A 19,542-nucleotide genomic window follows, 5' to 3' on the forward strand; every position below is an offset into this window, starting at 1 on the left:
CAACCACCTAGCAACACCTTAGCAACCACCCCGGATACCATAGCAACACCTTAGCAACCGCCTGGCAACAGCTTAGCAACCACCTAGCAACCACCTAGCAACACCTTAGCAACCACCCCGGACACCATAGCAACACCTTAGCAACCGCCTAGCAACACCCTAGCAACAACCTAGCAACCACCTAGCAACACCTTAGCAACCACCCCGGATACCATAGCAACACCTTAGCAACCGCCTAGCAACACCCTAGCAACCACCTAGCAACCACCTAGCAACACCTTAGCAACCACCCCGGATACCATAGCAACACCTTAGCAACCGCCTAGCAACACCCTAGCAACCACCTAGCAACCACCTAGCAACACCTTAGCAACCACCCCGGATACCATAGCAACACCTTAGCAACCGCCTAGCAACAATCTAGCAACCACCTAGCAACCACCTAGCAACACCTTAGCAACCACCCCAGATACCATAGCAACACCTTAGCAACCGCCTAGCAACACCTTAGCAACCACCTAGCAACCACTTAGCAACACCTTAGCAACCACCCCGGATACCATAGCCACACCTTAGCAACACCTTAGCAACACCATAGCAGATACCAGCCAGCACTGCAATCACACTCGCAGTTTCTGCAGGAACTGCAATCTAGTTAGTGTGATTGCAGTATGCAATCACAGTACTGTTATTCTTAAGTCTTATTCTTATTATTATTCCACCTGTTTTTTGTCCGGTTAACTAGTGCCGCAGTTTTCGAAATATCGACTTCGTTCAAAAGAGAAAACGTGCGTCCATATCGGGAATGGTGGGCTTGTATACAGCTTTCCGATCGGACTTACGTTTTTCGTAAAAACTTCGTAAGTACGCGTTTTTTTGCCCATTGAAAATGAATGGGCAGAACTTTGCACGCCCGTGGACGTCGCAATTTTTGAAATACGAAGATGAAACCAATTGAGGACCTGTAGAACTTATTGAGCTCTTTCCGAAAATATGCGTTACGAAAAGTTACGACGTACGGATTTCGTACGATTGTCGTACGAAGTGGCCCCATTGGAATGAATGGGGCCAATCGGAGGACGGCAGCTAGATCGAAGGACAGGTAGCTAGAACTCCAGTACTGTGTGTAATGGAGCAGCTATGGGATAAAACAGCATTAGGTCAAAAGTTTGGACACCCCAGCCCCCCAGTACTGTGTGTAATGGAGCCACGGGTCAAAAGTTTGGACACCCCGGCCCCCCAGTACTGTGTGTAATGGAGCCACGGGTCAAAAGTTTGGACACCCCCGAACGGCCAAAGCAACCTAGCGTGCATAGCTGATTGATGTATTTGCACGTTGCGTAGCAATTTATGCATATACATCACCTAGCAACCACCTAGCAACACCTTAGCAACCACCTAGCAACCACCTAGCAACACCTTAGCAACCACCCCGGATACCATAGCAACACCTTAGCAACCGCCTAGCAACACCTTAGCAACCACCTAGCAACACCTTAGCAACCACCCCGGATACCATAGCAACACCTTAGCAACCGCCTAGCAACAGCTTAGCAACCACCTAGCAACCACCTAGCAACACCTTAGCAACCACCCCGGATACCATAGCAACACCTTAGCAACCGCCTAGCAACACCTTAGCAACCACCTAGCAACCACCTAGCAACACCTTAGCAACCACCCCGGATACCATAGCAACACCTTAGCAACCGCCTAGCAACACCCTAGCAACCACCTAGCAACCACCTAGCAACACCTTAGCAACCACCCCGGATACCATAGCAACACCTTAGCAACCGCCTAGCAACCACCTAGCAACCACCTAGCAACACCTTAGCAACCACCCAAGATACCATAGCAACACCTTAGCAACCGCCTAGCATCACCCTAGCAACCACCTAGCAACCACCTAGCAACACCTTAGCAACCACCCCGGATACCATAGCAACACCTTAGCAACCGCCTAGCAACCACCTAGCAACACCTTAGCAACCACCCCGGATACCATAGCAACACCTTAGCAACCGCCTAGCAACACCCTAGCAACCACCTAGCAACCACCTAGCAACACCTTAGCAACCACCCCGGATACCATAGCAACACCTTAGCAACCGCCTAGCAACACCTTAGCAACCGCCTAGCAACACCCTAGCAACCACCTAGCAACCACCTAACAACACCTTAGCAACCACCCCGGATACCATAGCAACACCTTAGCAACCGCCTAGCAACACCTTAGCAAACGCCTAGCAACACCTTAGCAACCACCTAGCAACACCTTAGCAGCCACCCCGGATACCATAGCAACACCTTAGCAACCGCCAAGCAACCACCTAGCAACCACCTAGCAACACCTTAGCAACCACCCCGGATACCATAGCTACACCTTAGCAACCACCTAGCAACACCTTAGCAACCACCTAGCAACACCATAGCAGATACCAGCCAGCACTGCAATCACACTCGCAGTTTCTGTAGGAACTGCAATCTAGTTATTATTATTATTCCACCTGTTTTTTGTCCGGTTAACTAGTGCCGCAGTTTTCGAAATATCGACTTCGTTCAAAAGAGAAAACGTGCGTCCATATCGGGAATGGTGGGCTTGTATACAGCTTTCCGATCGGACTTACGTTTTTCGTAAAAACTTCGTAAGTACGCGTTTTTTTGCCCATTGAAAATGAATGGGCAGAACTTTGCACGCCCGTGGACGTCGCAATTTTTGAAATACGAAGATGAAACCAATTGAGGACCTGTAGAACTTATTGAGCTCTTTCCGAAAATATGCGTTACGAAAAGTTACGTCGTACGGATTTCGTACGATTGTCGTACGAAGTGGCCCCATTGGAATGAATGGGGCAAATCGGAGGACGGCAGCTAGATCGAAGGACAGGTAGCTAGAACTCCAGTACTGTGTGTAATGGAGCAGCTATGGGATAAAACAGCATTAGGTCAAAAGTTTGGACACCCCGGCCCCCCAGTACTGTGTGTAATGGAGCCACGGGTCAAAAGTTTGGACACCCCAGAGCCCCAGCACTGTGTGTAATGGAGCCACGGGTCAAAAGTTTGGACACCCCAGAGCCCCAGCACTGTGTGTAATGGAGCCACGGGTCAAAAGTTTGGACACCCCAGAGCCCAGTACTGTGTGTAATGGAGCCACGGGTCAAAAGTTTGGACACCCCAGAGCCCCAGCACTGTGTGTAATGGAGCTGCGGGTCAAAAGTTTGGACACCCCAGAGCCCCAGCACTGTGTGTAATGGAGTCACGGGTCAAAAGTTTGGACACCCCAGAGCCCCAGCACTGTGTGTAATGGAGCCACGGGTCAAAAGTTTGGACACCCCAGAGCCCCAGTACTGTGTAATGGAGCCACGGGTCAAAAGTTTGGACACCCCAGTGCCCCAGTACTGTGTGTAATGGAGCAACTGGTCAAAAGTTTGGGTACCCCGGTCAGCTCTGCAATCACACTCGCAGTTTCTGTAGGAACTGCAATCTATTTAGTGTGATTGCAGTAATGCAATCACAGTATTGATCTTCTTAAGTCTTATTCTTCTTCTTCTTCTTCTTCTTATTATTAGTGTGATTGCAGTAATGCAATCACAGTATTGTTCTTCTTAAGTCTTATTCTTCTTCTTCTTCTTATTAGTGTGATTGCAGTAATGCAATCACAGTATTGTTCTTCTTAAGTCTTATTCTTCTTCTTCTTATTATTTTTATTATTATTATTATTATTCCACCTGTTTTTTGTCCGGTTAACTAGTGCCGCAGTTTTCGAAATATCGACTTCGTTCAAAAGAGAAAACGTGCGTCCATATCGGGAATGGTGGGCTTGTATACAGCTTTCCGATCGGACTTACGTTTTTCGTAAAAACTTCGTAAGTACGCGTTTTTTTGCCCATTGAAAATGAATGGGCAGAACTTTGCACGCCCGTGGACGTCGCAATTTTTGAAATACTAAGATGAAACCAATTGAGGACCTGTAGAACTTATTGAGCTCTTTCCGAAAATATGCGTTACGAAAAGTTACGACGTACGGATTTCGTACGAATGTCGTACGAAGTGGCCCCATTGGAATGAATGGGGCCAATCGGAGGACGGCAGCTAGATCGAAGGACAGGTAGCTAGAACTCCAGTACTGTGTGTAATGGAGCAGCTATGGGATAAATCAGCGTTAGGTCAAAAGTTTGGACACCCCGGCCCCCCAGTACTGTGTGTAATGGAGCCACGGGTCAAAAGTTTGGACACCCCGGCCCCCCAGTACTGTGTGTAATGGAGCCACGGGTCAAAAGTTTGGACACCCCCGAACGGCCAGAGCAACCTAGCGTGCATAGCTGATTGATGTATTTGCACGTTGCGTAGCAACGTGCAAACACCATTTAATCAAATTTATGCATATACATCACCTAGCAACCACCTAGAAACACCATAGCAACCACCCCGGATACCATAGCAACACCTTAGCAACCGCCTAGCAACACCATAGCAACCACCTAGCAACCATCTAGCAACACCTTAGCAACCACCCCAGATACCATAGCAACACCTTAGCAACCCCCTAGCAACACCCTAGCAACCACCTAGCAACCACCTAGCAACACCTTAGCAACCACCCCGGATACCATAGCAACACCTTAGCAACCGCCTAGCAACACCCTAGCAACCACCTAGCAACCACCTAGCAACACCTTAGCAAACACCCCGGATACCATAGCAACACCTTAGCAACCGCCTAGCAACACCCTAGCAACCACCTAGCAACCACCTAGCAACACCTTAGCAACCACCCCGGATACCATAGCAACACCTTAGCAACCGCCTAGCAACACCCTAGCAACCACCTAGCAACCACCTAGCAACACCTTAGCAACCACCCCGGATACCATAGCAACACCTTAGCAACCGCCTAGCAACACCCTAGCAACCACCTAGCAACCACCTAGCAACACCTTAGCAACCACCCCGGATACCATAGCAACACCTTAGCAACCGCCTAGCAACACCCTAGCAACCACCTAGCAACCACCTAGCAACACCTTAGCAACCACCCCGGATACCATAGCAACACCTTAGCAACCGCCTAGCAACACCCTAGCAACCACCTAGCAACCACCTTAGCAACCACCCCGGATACCATAGCAACACCTTAGCAACCGCCTAGCAACACCCTAGCAACCACCTAGCAACCACCTAGCAACACCTTAGCAACCACCCCGGATACCATAGCAACACCTTAGCAACCGCCTAGCAACACCCTAGCAACCACCTAGCAACCACCTAGCAACACCTTAGCAACCACCCCGGATACCATAGCAACACCTTAGCAACCGCCTAGCAACACCTTAGCAACCACCTAGCAACCACCTAGCAACACCCTAGCAACCACCCCGGATACCATAGCAACACCTTAGCAACCGCCTAGCAACACCTTAGCAACCACCTAGCAACCACCTAGCAACACCTTAGCAACCACCCCGGATACCATAGCAACACCTTAGCAACCGCCTAGCAACACCTTAGCAACCACCTAGCAACCACTTAGCAACACCTTAGCAACCACCCCGGATACCATAGCAACACCTTAGCAACCGCCTAGCAACACCCTAGCAACCACCTAGCAACCACCTAGCAACACCTTAGCAACCACCCAAGATACCATAGCAACACCTTAGCAACCGCCTAGCAACACCCTAGCAACCACCTAGCAACACCTTAGCAACCACCCCGGATACGATAGCAACACCTTAGCAACCGCCTAGCAACACCTTAGCAACCACCTAGCAACCACCTAGCAACACCTTAGCAACCACCCCAAATACCATAGCAACACCTTAGCAACCGCCTAGCAACACCTTAGCAACCGCCTAGCAACACCTTAGCAACCACCTAGTAACCACCTAGCAACACCTTAGCAACCACCCCAGATACCATAGCAACACCTTAGCAGATACCAGCCAGCACTGCAATCACACTCGCAGTTTCTGCAGGAACTGCAATCTAGTTATTATTATTATTATTATTATTCCACCTGTTTTTTGTCCGGTTAACTAGTGCCGCAGTTTTCGAAATATCGACTTCGTCCAAAAGAGAAAACGTGCGTCCTTATCGGGAATGGTGGGCTTGTATACAGCTTTCCGATCGGACTTACGTTTTTCGTAAAAACTTCGTAAGTACGCGTTTTTTTGCCCATTGAAAATGAATGGCCAGAACTTTGCACGCCCGTGGACGTCGCAACTTTTGAAATACGAAGATGAAACCAATTGAGGACCTGTAGAACTTATTGAGCTCTTTCCGAAAATATGCGTTACGAAAAGTTACGACGTACGGATTTCGTACGATTGTCGTACGAAGTGGCCCCATTGGAATGAATGGGGCCAATCGGAGGACGGCTGCTAGATCGAAGGACAGGTAGCTAGAACTCCAGTACTGTGAGTGTATGGAGCAGCTATGGGATAAAACAGCATTAGGTCAAAAGTTTGGACACCCCGGCCCCCCAGTACTGTGTGTAATGGAGCCACGGGTCAAAAGTTTGGACACCCCGGCCCCCCCAGTACTGTGTGTAATGGAGCCACGGGTCAAAAGTTTGGACACCCCCGAACGGCCAAAGCAACCTAGCGTGCATAGCTGATTGATGTATTTGCACGTTGCGTAGCAACGTGCAAACACCATTTAATCAAATTTATGCATATACATCACCTAGCAACCACCTAGAAACACCATAGCAACCACCCCGGATACCATAGCAACACCTTAGCAACCGCCTAGCAACACCCTAGCAACCACCTAGCAACCACCTAGCAACACCTTAGCAACCACACTGGATACCATAGCAACACCTTAGCAACCGCCTAGCAACACCATAGCAAGCACCTAGCAACCATCTAGCAACACCTTAGCAACCACCCCAGATACCATAGCAACACCTTAGCAACCGGCTAGCAACACCTTAGCAACCACCTAGCAACCACCTAGCAACACCTTAGCAACCACCCCGGATACCATAGCAACACCTTAGCAACCGCCTAGCAACACCCTAGCAACCACCTAGCAACCACCTAGCAACACCTTAGCAACCACCCCGGATACCATAGCAACACCTTAGCAACCGCCTAGCAACACCCTAGCAACCACCTAGCAACACCTTAGCAACCACCCCGGATACCATAGCAACACCTTAGCAACCGCCTAGCAACACCCTAGCAACCACCTAGCAACCACCTAGCAACACCTTAGCAACCACCCCGGATACCATAGCAACACCTTAGCAACCGCCTAGCAACACCCTAGCAACCACCTAGCAACACCTTAGCAACCACCCCGGATACCATAGCAACACCTTAGCAACCGCCTAGCAACACCCTAGCAACCACCTAGCAACCACCTAGCAACACCTTAGCAACCACCCCGGATACCATAGCAACACCTTAGCAACCGCCTAGCAACACCCTAGCAACCACCTAGCAACACCTTAGCAACCACCCCGGATACCATAGCAACACCTTAACAACCGCCTAGCAACACCCTAGCAACCACCTAGCAACCACCTAGCAACACCTTAGCAACCACCCCGGATACCATAGCAACACCTTAGCAACCGCCTAGCAACACCCTAGCAACCACCTAGCAACACCTTAGCAACCACCCCGGATACCATAGCAACACCTTAGCAACCGCCTAGCAACACCTTAGCAACCACTTAGCAACACCTTAGCAACCACCCCGGATACCATAGCAACACCTTAGCAACCGCCTAGCAACACCCTAGCAACCACCTAGCAACCACCTAGCAACACCTTAGCAACCACCCCGGATACCATAGCAACACCTTAGCAACCGCCTAGCAACACCTTAGCAACCACCTAGCAACCACCTAGCAACACCTTAGCAACCACCCCGGATACCATAGCAACACCTTAGCAACCGCCTAGCAACACCCTAGCAACCACCTAGCAACCACCTAGCAACACCTTAGCAACCACCCCGGATACCATAGCAACACCTTAGCAACCGCCTAGCAACACTCTAGCAACCACCTAGCAACCACCTAGCAACACCTTAGCAACCACCCCGGATACCATAGCAACACCTTAGCAACCGCCTAGCAACACCTTAGCAACCACCTAGCAACCACTTAGCAACACCTTAGCAACCACCCCGGATACCATAGCAACACCTTAGCAACCGCCTAGCAACACCCTAGCAACCACCTAGCAACCACCTAGCAACACCTTAGCAACCACCCCGGATACCATAGCAACACCTTAGCAACCGCCTAGCAACACCCTAGCAACCACCTAGCAACACCTTAGCAACCACCCTGGATACCATAGCAACACCTTAGCAACCGCCTAGCAACACCTTAGCAACCACCTAGCAACCACTTAGCAACACCTTAGCAACCACCCCGGATACCATAGCAACACCTTAGCAACCGCCTAGCAACCACCTAGCAACCACCTAGCAACACCTTAGCAACCACCCCGGATACCATAGCAACACCTTAGCAACCGCCTAGCAACCACCTAGCAACACCTTAGCAACCACCCCAGATACCATAGCAACACCTTAGCAACCGCCTAGCAATACCTTAGCAACCACCTAGCAACACCTTAGCAGATACCAGCCAGCACTGCAATCACACTCGCAGTTTCTGCAGGAACTGCAATCTAGTTAGTGTGATTGCAGTATGCAATCACAGTATTGTTCTTCTTAAGTCTTATTCTTATTAGTGTGATTGCAGTAATGCAATCACAGTATTGTTCTTCTTAAGTCTTATTCTTCTTCTTCTTCTTCTTCTTCTTCTTCTTCTTCTTCTTCTTATTATTCCACCTGTTTTTTGTCCGGTTAACTAGTGCCGCAGTTTTCGAAATATCGACTTCGTTCAAAAGAGAAAACGTGCGTCCATATCGGGAATGGTGGGCTTGTATACAGCTTTCCGATCGGACTTACGTTTTTCGTAAAAACTTCGTAAGTACGCGTTTTTTTGCCCATTGAAAATGAATGGGCAGAACTTTGCACGCCCGTGGACGTCGCAATTTTTGAAATACGAAGATGAAACCAATTGAGGACCTGTAGAACTTATTGAGCTCTTTCCGAAAATATGCGTTACGAAAAGTTACGTCGTACGGATTTCGTACGATTGTCGTACGAAGTGGCCCCATTGGAATGAATGGGGCCATCGGAGGACGGCAGCTAGATCGAAGGACAGGTAGCTAGAACTCCAGTACTGTGAGTGTATGGAGCAGCTATGGGATAAAACAGCATTAGGTCAAAAGTTTGGACACCCCGGCCCCCCAGTACTGTGTGTAATGGAGCCACGGGTCAAAAGTTTGGACACCCCGGCCCCCCAGTACTGTGTGTAATGGAGCCACGGGTCAAAAGTTTGGACACCCCCGAACGGCCAGAGCAACCTAGCGTGCATAGCTGATTGATGTATTTGCACGTTGCGTAGCAACGTGCAAACACCATTTAATCTAATTTATGCATATACATCACCTAGGAACCACCTAGCAACACCTTAGCAACCACCTAGCAACCACCTAGCAACACCTTAGCAACCACCCCGGATACCATAGCAACACCTTAGCAACCGCCTAGCAACACCTTAGCAACCACCTAGCAAACACCTAGCAACACCTTAGCAACCACCACGGATACCATAGCAACACCTTAGCAACCGCCTAGCAACACCTTAGCAACCACCTAGCAACCACCTAGCAACACCTTAGCAACCACCCCGGATACCATAGCAACACCTTAGCAACCGCCTAGCAACACCCTAGCAACCACTTAGCAACCACCTAGCAACACCTTAGCAACCACCCCGGATACCATAGCAACACCTTAGCAACCGCCTAGCAACACCCTAGCAACCACCTAGCAACACCTTAGCAACCACCCCGGATACCATAGCAACACCTTAGCAACCGCCTAGCAACACCCTAGCAACCACCTAGCAACACCTTAGCAACCACCCCGGATACCATAGCAACACCTTAGCAACCGCCTAGCAACACCTTAGCAAACACCTAGCAACACCTTAGCAACCACCCCGGATACCATAGCAACACCTTAGCAACCGCCTAGCAACACCTTAGCAACCACCTAGCAACCACCTAGCAACACCTTAGCAACCACCCCGGATACCATAGCAACACCTTAGCAACCGCCTAGCAACACCCTAGCAACCACCTAGCAACACCTTAGCAACCACCCCGGATACCATAGCAACACCTTAGCAACCGCCTAGCAACACCCTAGCAACCACCTAGCAACACCTTAGCAACCACCCCGGATACCATAGCAACACCTTAGCAACCGCCTAGCAACACCCTAGCAACCACCTAGCAACCACCTAGCAACACCTTAGCAACCACCCCGGATACCATAGCAACACCTTAGCAACCGCCTAGCAACACCTTAGCAACCACCTAGCAACCACCTAGCAACACCTTAGCAACCACCCCGGATACCATAGCAACACCTTAGCAACCGCCTAGCAACACCTTAGCAACCACCTAGCAACCACCTAGCAACACCTTAGCAACCACCCCAAATACCATAGCAACACCTTAGCAACCGCCTAGCAACACCTTAGCAACCACCTAGCAACCACCTAGCAACACCTTAGCAACCACCCCGGATACCATAGCAACACCTTAGCAACCGCCTAGCAACACCCTAGCAACCACTTAGCAACCGCCTAGCAACACCCTAGCAACCACCTAGCAACCACCTAGCAACACCTTAGCAACCACCCCGGATACCATAGCAACACCTTAGCAACCGCCTAGCAACACGCTAGCAACCACTTAGCAACCGCCTAGCAACACCCTAGCAACCACCTAGCAACCACCTAGCAACCACCTAGCAACACCTTAGCAACCACCCCGGATACCATAGCAACACCTTAGCAACCGCCTAGCAACACCCTAGCAACCACCTAGCAACCACCTAGCAACACCTTAGCAACCACCCCGGATACCATAGCAACACCTTAGCAACCGCCTAGCAACACCCTAGCAACCACCTAGCAACCACGTAGCAACACCTTAGCAACCACCAAACATACCATAGCAACACCTTAGCAACCGCCTAGCAACACCCTAGCAACCACCTAGCAACACCTTAGCAACCACCCCGGATACCATAGCAACACCTTAGCAAACGCCTAGCAACACCTTAGCAACCACCTAGCAACCACCTAGCAACACCTTAGCAACCACCCCAAATACCATAGCAACACCTTAGCAACCGCCTAGCAACACCTTAGCAACCGCCTAGCAACACCTTAGCAACCACCTAGTAACCACCTAGCAACACCTTAGCAACCACCCCAGATACCATAGCAACACCTTAGCAACCGCCTAGCAACATCTTAGCAACCACCCCGGATACCATAGCAACACCTTAGCAACACCTTAGCAGATACCAGCCAGCACTGCAATCACACTCGCAGTTTCTGCAGGAACTGCAATCTAGTTATTATTATTATTATTCCACCTGTTTTTTGTCCGGTTAACTAGTGCCGCAGTTTTCGAAATATCGACTTCGTTCAAAAGAGAAAACGTGCGTCCATATCGGGAATGGTGGGCTTGTATACAGCTTTCCGATCGGACTTACGTTTTTCGTAAAAACTTCGTAAGTACGCGTTTTTTTGACCATTGAAAATGAATGGGCAGAACTTTGCACGCCCGTGGACGTCGCAATTTTTGAAATACGAAGATGAAACCAATTGAGGACCTGTAGAACTTATTGAGCTCTTTCCGAAAATATGCGTTACGAAAAGTTACGTCGTACGGATTTCGTACGATTGTCGTACGAAGTGGCCCCATTGGAATGAATGGGGCAAATCGGAGGACGGCAGCTAGATCGAAGGACAGGTAGCTAGAACTCCAGTACTGTGTGTAATGGAGCAGCTATGGGATAAAACAGCATTAGGTCAAAAGTTTGGACACCCCGGCCCCCCAGTACTGTGTGTAATGGAGCCACGGGTCAAAAGTTTGGACACCCCAGAGCCCCAGCACTGTGTGTAATGGAGCCACGGGTCAAAAGTTTGGACACCCCAGAGCCCCAGCACTGTGTGTAATGGAGCCACGGGTCAAAAGTTTGGACACCCCAGAGCCCAGTACTGTGTGTAATGGAGCCACGGGTCAAAAGTTTGGACACCCCAGAGCCCCAGCACTGTGTGTAATGGAGCTGCGGGTCAAAAGTTTGGACACCCCAGAGCCCCAGCACTGTGTGTAATGGAGTCACGGGTCAAAAGTTTGGACACCCCAGAGCCCCAGCACTGTGTGTAATGGAGCCACGGGTCAAAAGTTTGGACACCCCAGAGCCCCAGTACTGTGTAATGGAGCCACGGGTCAAAAGTTTGGACACCCCAGTGCCCCAGTACTGTGTGTAATGGAGCAACTGGTCAAAAGTTTGGGTACCCCGGTCAGCTCTGCAATCACACTCGCAGTTTCTGCAGGAACTGCAATCTAGTTATTATTATTATTCCACCTGTTTTTTGTCCGGTTAACTAGTGCCGCAGTTTTCGAAATATCGACTTCGTTCAAAAGAGAAAACGTGCGTCCTTATCGGGAATGGTGGGCTTGTATACAGCTTTCCGATCGGACTTACGTTTTTCGTAAAAACTTCGTAAGTACGCGTTTTTTTGCCCATTGAAAATGAATGGGCAGAACTTTGCACGCCCGTGGACGTCGCAATTTTTGAAATACGAAGATGAAACCAATTGAGGACCTGTAGAACTTATTGAGCTCTTTCCGAAAATATGCGTTACGAAAAGTTACGACGTACGGATTTCGTACGAATGTCGTACGAAGTGGCCCCATTGGAATGAATGGGGCCAATCGGAGGACGGCAGCTAGATCGAAGGACAGGTAGCTAGAACTCCAGTACTGTGTGTAATGGAGCAGCTATGGGATAAATCAGCGTTAGGTCAAAAGTTTGGACACCCCGGCCCCCCAGTACTGTGTGTAATGGAGCCATGGGTCAAAAGTTTGGACACCCCGGCCCCCCAGTACTGTGTGTACTGGAGCCACGGGTCAAAAGTTTGGACACCCCCGAACGGCCAGAGCAACCTAGCGTGCATAGCTGATTGATGTATTTGCACGTTGCGTAGCAACGTGCAAACACCATTTAATCTAATTTATGCATATAAATCACCTAGCAACCACCTAGAAACACCATAGCAACCACCACAGATACCATAGCAACACCTTAGCAACCACCTAGCAACTGCTAAGGAGTGACCTACCAACCACTTAGCAACACCATAGCAACTACCCCGGATACCATAGCAACACCTTAGCAACCGCCTAGCAACACCTTAGCAACCACACCGGATACCATAGCAACACCTTAGCAACCGCCTAGCAACACCCTAGCAACCATCTAGCAACCACCTAGCAACACCTTAGCAACCATCCCGGATACCATAGCAACACCTTAGCAACCACCTAGCAACCACCTAGCAACACCTTAGCAACCACCCAAGATACCATAGCAACACCTTAGCAACCACCTAGCAACCACCTAGCAACCACCTAGCAACACCTTAGCAACCACCCCGGATACCATAGCAACACCTTAGCAACCACCTAGCAACCACCTAGCAACACCTTAGCAACCACCCCGGATACCATAGCAACACCTTAGCAACCGCCTAGCAACACCCTAGCAACCACCTAGCAACACCTTAGCAACCACCCCGGATACCATAGCAACACCTTAGCAACCGCCTAGCAACACCTTAGCAACCACCTAGCAACCACCTAGCAACACCTTAGCAACCACCCCGGATACCATAGCAACACCTTAGCAACCGCCTAGCAACACCTTAGCAACCACCTAGCAACCACCTAGCAACACCTTAGCAACCACCCCAGATACCATAGCAACACCTTAGCAACCGCCTAGCAACACCTTAGCAACCACCTAGCAACCACCTAGCAACACCTTAGCAACCACCCCGCATACCATAGCAACACCTTAGCAACCGCCTAGCAACACCTTAGCAACCACCTAGCAACCACCTAGCAACACCTTAGCAACCACCCCGGATACCATAGCAACACCTTAGCAACCGCCTAGCAACACCCTAGCAACCACCTAGCAACCACCTAGCAACACCTTAGCAACCACCCCGCATACCATAGCAACACCTTAGCAACCGCCTAGCAACCACCTAGCAACCACCTAGCAACACCTTAGCAACCACCCCGGATACCATAGCAACACCTTAGCAACCGCCTAGCAACACCCTAGCAACCACCTAGCAACCACCTAGCAACACCTTAGCAACCACCCCGGATACCATAGCAACACCTTAGCAACACCATAGCAGATACCAGCCAGCACTGCAATCACACTCGCAGTTTCTGTAGGAACTGCAATCTAGTTATTATTATTATTCCACCTGTTTTTTGTCCGGTTAACTAGTGCCGCAGTTTTCGAAATATCGACTTCGTTCAAAAGAGAAAACGTGCGTCCTTATCGGGAATGGTGGGCTTGTATACAGCTTTCCGATCGGAATTACGTTTTTCGTAAAAACTTCGTAAGTACGCGTTTTTTTGACCATTGAAAATGAATGGGCAGAACTTTGCACGCCCGTGGACGTCGCAATTTTTGAAATACGAAGATGAAACCAATTGAGGACCTGTAGAACTTATTGAGCTCTTTCCGAAAATATGCGTTACGAAAAGTTACGACGTACGGATTTCGTACGAATGTCGTACGAAGTGGCCCCATTGGAATGAATGGGGCCAATCGGAGGACGGCAGCTAGATCGAAGGACAGGTAGCTAGAACTCCAGTACTGTGTGTAATGGAGCAGCTATGGGATAAATCAGCGTTAGGTCAAAAGTTTGGACACCCCGGCCCCCCAGTACTGTGTGTAATGGAGCCATGGGTCAAAAGTTTGGACACCCCGGCCCCCCAGTACTGTGTGTAATGGAGCCACGGGTCAAAAGTTTGGACACCCCCGAACGGCCAGAGCAACCTAACGTGCATAGCTGATTGATGTATTTGCACGTTGCGTAGCAACGTGCAAACACCATTTAATCTAATTTATGCATATAAATCACCTAGCAACCACCTAGAAACACCATAGCAACCACCACAGATACCATAGCAACACCTTAGCAACCGCCTAGCAACACCTTAGCAACCACCTAGCAACACCTTAGCAACCTCCCCGGATACCATAGCAACACCTTAGCAACCGCCTAGCAACACCTTAGCAACCGCATAGCAACCACTTAGCAACACCTTAGCAACCACCCCGGATACCATAGCAACACCTTAGCAACCGCCTAGCAACCACCTAGCAACACCTTAGCAACCACCCCGGATACCATAGCAACACCTTAGCAACTGCCTAGCAACACCTTAGCAACCACCTAGCAACACCTTAGCAACCACCCCGGATACCATAGCAACACCTTAGCAACCGCCTAGCAACACCCTAGCAACCACCTAGCAACCATCTAGCAACACCTTAGCAACCACCCCAGATACCATAGCAACACCTTAGCAACCGCCTAGCAACACCTTAGCAACCACCTAGCAACCACCTAGCAACACCTTAGCAACCACCCCGGATACCATAGCAACACCTTAGCAACCGCCTAGCAACACCCTAGCAACCACCTAGCAACACCTTAGCAACCACCCCGGATACCATAGCAACACCTTAGCAACCGCCTAGCAACACCCTAGCAACCACCTAGCAACCACCTAGCAACACCTTAGCAACCACCCTGGGTACCATAGCAACACCTTAGCAACCGCCTAGCAACACCCTAGCAACCACCTAGCAACACCTTAGCAACCACCCCGGATACCATAGCAACACCTTAGCAACCGGCTAGCAACACCTTAGCAACCACCTAGCAACCACCTAGCAACACCTTAGCAACCACCCCGGATACCATAGCAACACCTTAGCAACCACCCCGGATACCATAGCAACACCTTAGCAACCGCCTAGCAACACCTTAGCAACCACCTAGCAACCACCTAGCAACACCTTAGCAACCACCCCGGATACCATAGCAACACCTTAGCAACCGCCTAGCAACACCCTAGCAACCACCTAGCAACCACCCCAGATACCATAGCAACACCTTAGCAACCGCCTAGCAACACCTTAGCAACCACCTAGCAACACCTTAGCAACCACCCCGGATACCATAGCAACACCTTAGCAACCGCCTAGCAACACCCTAGCAACCACCTAGCAACCACCTAGCAACACCTTAGCAACCACCCCGGATACCATAGCAACACCTTAGCAACCGCCTAGCAACACCCTAGCAACCACCTAGCAACCACCTAGCAACACCTTAGCAACCACCCCGGATACCATAGCAACACCTTAGCAACCACCTAGAAACACCCTAGCAACCACCTAGCAACACCTTAGCAACCACCCCGGATACCATAGCAACACCTTAGCAACCGCCTAGCAACACCCTAGCAACCACCTAGCAACCACCTAGCAACACCTTAGCAACCACCCCGGATACCATAGCAACACCTTAGCAACCGCCTAGCAACACCTTAGCAACCACCTAGCAACCACCTAGCAACACCTTAGCAACCACTCCGGATACCATAGCAACACCTTAGCAACCGCCTAGCAACCTCCTAGCAACACCTTAGCAACCACCCCGGATACCATTGCAACACCTTAGCAACCACCTAGCAACACCTTAGCAACCACCTAGCAACCACTTAGCAACACCTTAGCAACCACCTAGCAACACCTTAGCAACCACCCCGGATACCATAGCAACACCTTAGCAACCGCCTAGCAACACCTTAGCAACCACCTAGCAACCACCTAGCAACACCTTAGCAACCACCCCGGATACCATAGCAACACCTTAGCAACCGCCTAGCAACACCTTAGCAACCACCTAGCAACCACCTAGCAACACCTTAGCAACCACCCTGGATACCATAGCAACACCTTAGCAACCGCCTAGCAACACCTTAGCAACCACCTAGCAACACCTTAGCAACCACCCCAGATACCATAGCAACACCTTAGCAACCGCCTAGCAACACCTTAGCAACCACCTAGCAACCACTTAGCAACACCTTAGCAACCACCCCGGATACCATAGCCACACCTTAGCAACCACTTAGCAACACCTTAGCAACACCATAGCAGATACCAGCCAGCACTGCAATCACACTCGCAGTTTCTGTAGGAACTGCAATCTAGTTAGTGTGATTGCAGTAATGCAATCACAGTATTGTTCTTCTTAAGTCTTATTCTTCTTCTTCTTCTTCTTCTTATTATTAGTGTGATTGCAGTAATGCAATCACAGTACTGATCTTCTTAAGTCTTATTCTTCTTCTTCTTCTTCTTCTTCTTCTTATTATTATTCCACCTGTTTTTTGTCCGGTTAACTAGTGCCGCAGTTTTCGAAATATCGACTTCGTTCAAAAGAGAAAACGTGCGTCCATATCGGGAATGGTGGGCTTGTATACAGCTTTCCGATCGGACTTACGTTTTTCGTAAAAACTTCGTAAGTACGCGTTTTTTTGCCCATTGAAAATGAATGGCCAGAACTTTGCACGCCCGTGGACGTCGCAATTTTTGAAATACGAAGATGAAACCAATTGAGGACCTGTAGAACTTATTGAGCTCTTTCCGAAAATATGCGTTACGAAAAGTTACGACGTACGGATTTCGTACGATTGTCGTACGAAGTGGCCCCATTGGAATGAATGGGGCCAATCGGAGGACGGCAGCTAGATCGAAGGACAGGTAGCTAGAACTCCAGTACTGTGAGTGTATGGAGCAGCTATGGGATAAAACAGCATTAGGTCAAAAGTTTGGACACCCCGGCCCCCCAGTACTGTGTGTAATGGAGCCACGGGTCAAAAGTTTGGACACCCCGGCCCCCCAGTACTGTGTGTAATGGAGCCACGGGTCAAAAGTTTGGACACCCCCGAACGGCCAGAGCAACCTAGCGTGCATAGCTGATTGATGTATTTGCACGTTGCGTAGCAACGTGCAAACACCATTTAATCTAATTTATGCATATAAATCACCTAGCAACCACCTAAAAACACCATAGCAACCACCACAGATACCATAGCAACACCTTAGCAACCGCCTAGCAACACCCTAGCAACCACCTAGCAACCACCTAGCAACACCTTAGCAACCATCCCGGATACCATAGCAACACCTTAGCAACCGCCTAGCAACACCCTAGCAACCACCTAGCAACACCTTAGCAACCACCCCGGATACCATAGCAACACCTTAGCAACCGCCTGGCAACACCTTAGCAACCACCTAGCAACCACCTAGCAACACCTTAGCAACCACCCCGGATACCATAGCAACACCTTAGCAACCGCCTAGCAACACCTTAGCAACCACCTAGCAACCACCTAGCAACACCTTAGCAACCACCCCGGATACCATAGCAACACCTTAGCAACCACCTAGCAACCACCTAGCAACACCTTAGCAACCACCCCGGATACCATAGCAACACCTTACCAACCGCCTAGCAACACCTTAGCAACCACCTAGCAACCACCTAGCAACACCTTAGCAACCACCCCGGATACCATAGCAACACCTTAGCAACCGCCTAGGAACACCCTAGCAACCACCTAGCAACCACCTAGCAACACCTTAGCAACCACCCCGGATACCATAGTAACACCTTAGCAACCGCCTAGCAACACCCTAGCAACCACCTAGCAACCACCTAGCAACACCTTAGCAACCACCCAAGATACCATAGCAACACCTTAGCAACCGCCTAGCAACACCCTAGCAACCACCTAGCAACACCTTAGCAACCACCCCGGATACCATAGCAACACCTTAGCAACTGCCTAGCAACACCTTAGCAACCACCTAGCAACCACCTAGCAACACCTTAGCAACCACCCCAAATACCATAGCAACACCTTAGCAACCACCTAGCAACACCTTAGCAACCGCCTAGCAACACCTTAGCAACCACCTAGCAACCACCTAGCAACACCTTAGCAACCACCCCAGATACCATAGCAACACCTTAGCAACCGCCTAGCAACACCCTAGCAACCACCTAGCAACACCTTAGCAACCACCCCGGATACCATAGCAACACCTTAGCAACCGCCTAGCAACACCTTAGCAACCACCTAGCAACACCTTAGCAACCACCCCGGATACCATAGCAACACCTTAGCAACCGCCTAGCAACACCTTAGCAACCACCTAGCAACACCTTAGCAACCACCCCGGATACCATAGCAACACCTTAGCAACCGCCTAGCAACACCTTAGCAACCACCTAGCAACCACCTAGCAACACCTTAGCAACCACCCCGGATACCATAGCAACACCTTAGCAACCGCCTAGCAACACCTTAGCAACCACCTAGCAACCACTTAGCAACACCTTAGCAACCACCCCGGATACCATAGCAACACCTTAGCAACCACCTAGCAACCACCTAGCAACACCTTAGCAACCACCCCGGATACCATAGCAACACCTTAGCAACCGCCTAGCAACACCTTAGC

This window comes from Astyanax mexicanus, chromosome 19 (assembly GCF_023375975.1).
Source record: "Astyanax mexicanus isolate ESR-SI-001 chromosome 19, AstMex3_surface, whole genome shotgun sequence".
Taxonomy (NCBI): domain Eukaryota; kingdom Metazoa; phylum Chordata; class Actinopteri; order Characiformes; family Acestrorhamphidae; genus Astyanax; species Astyanax mexicanus.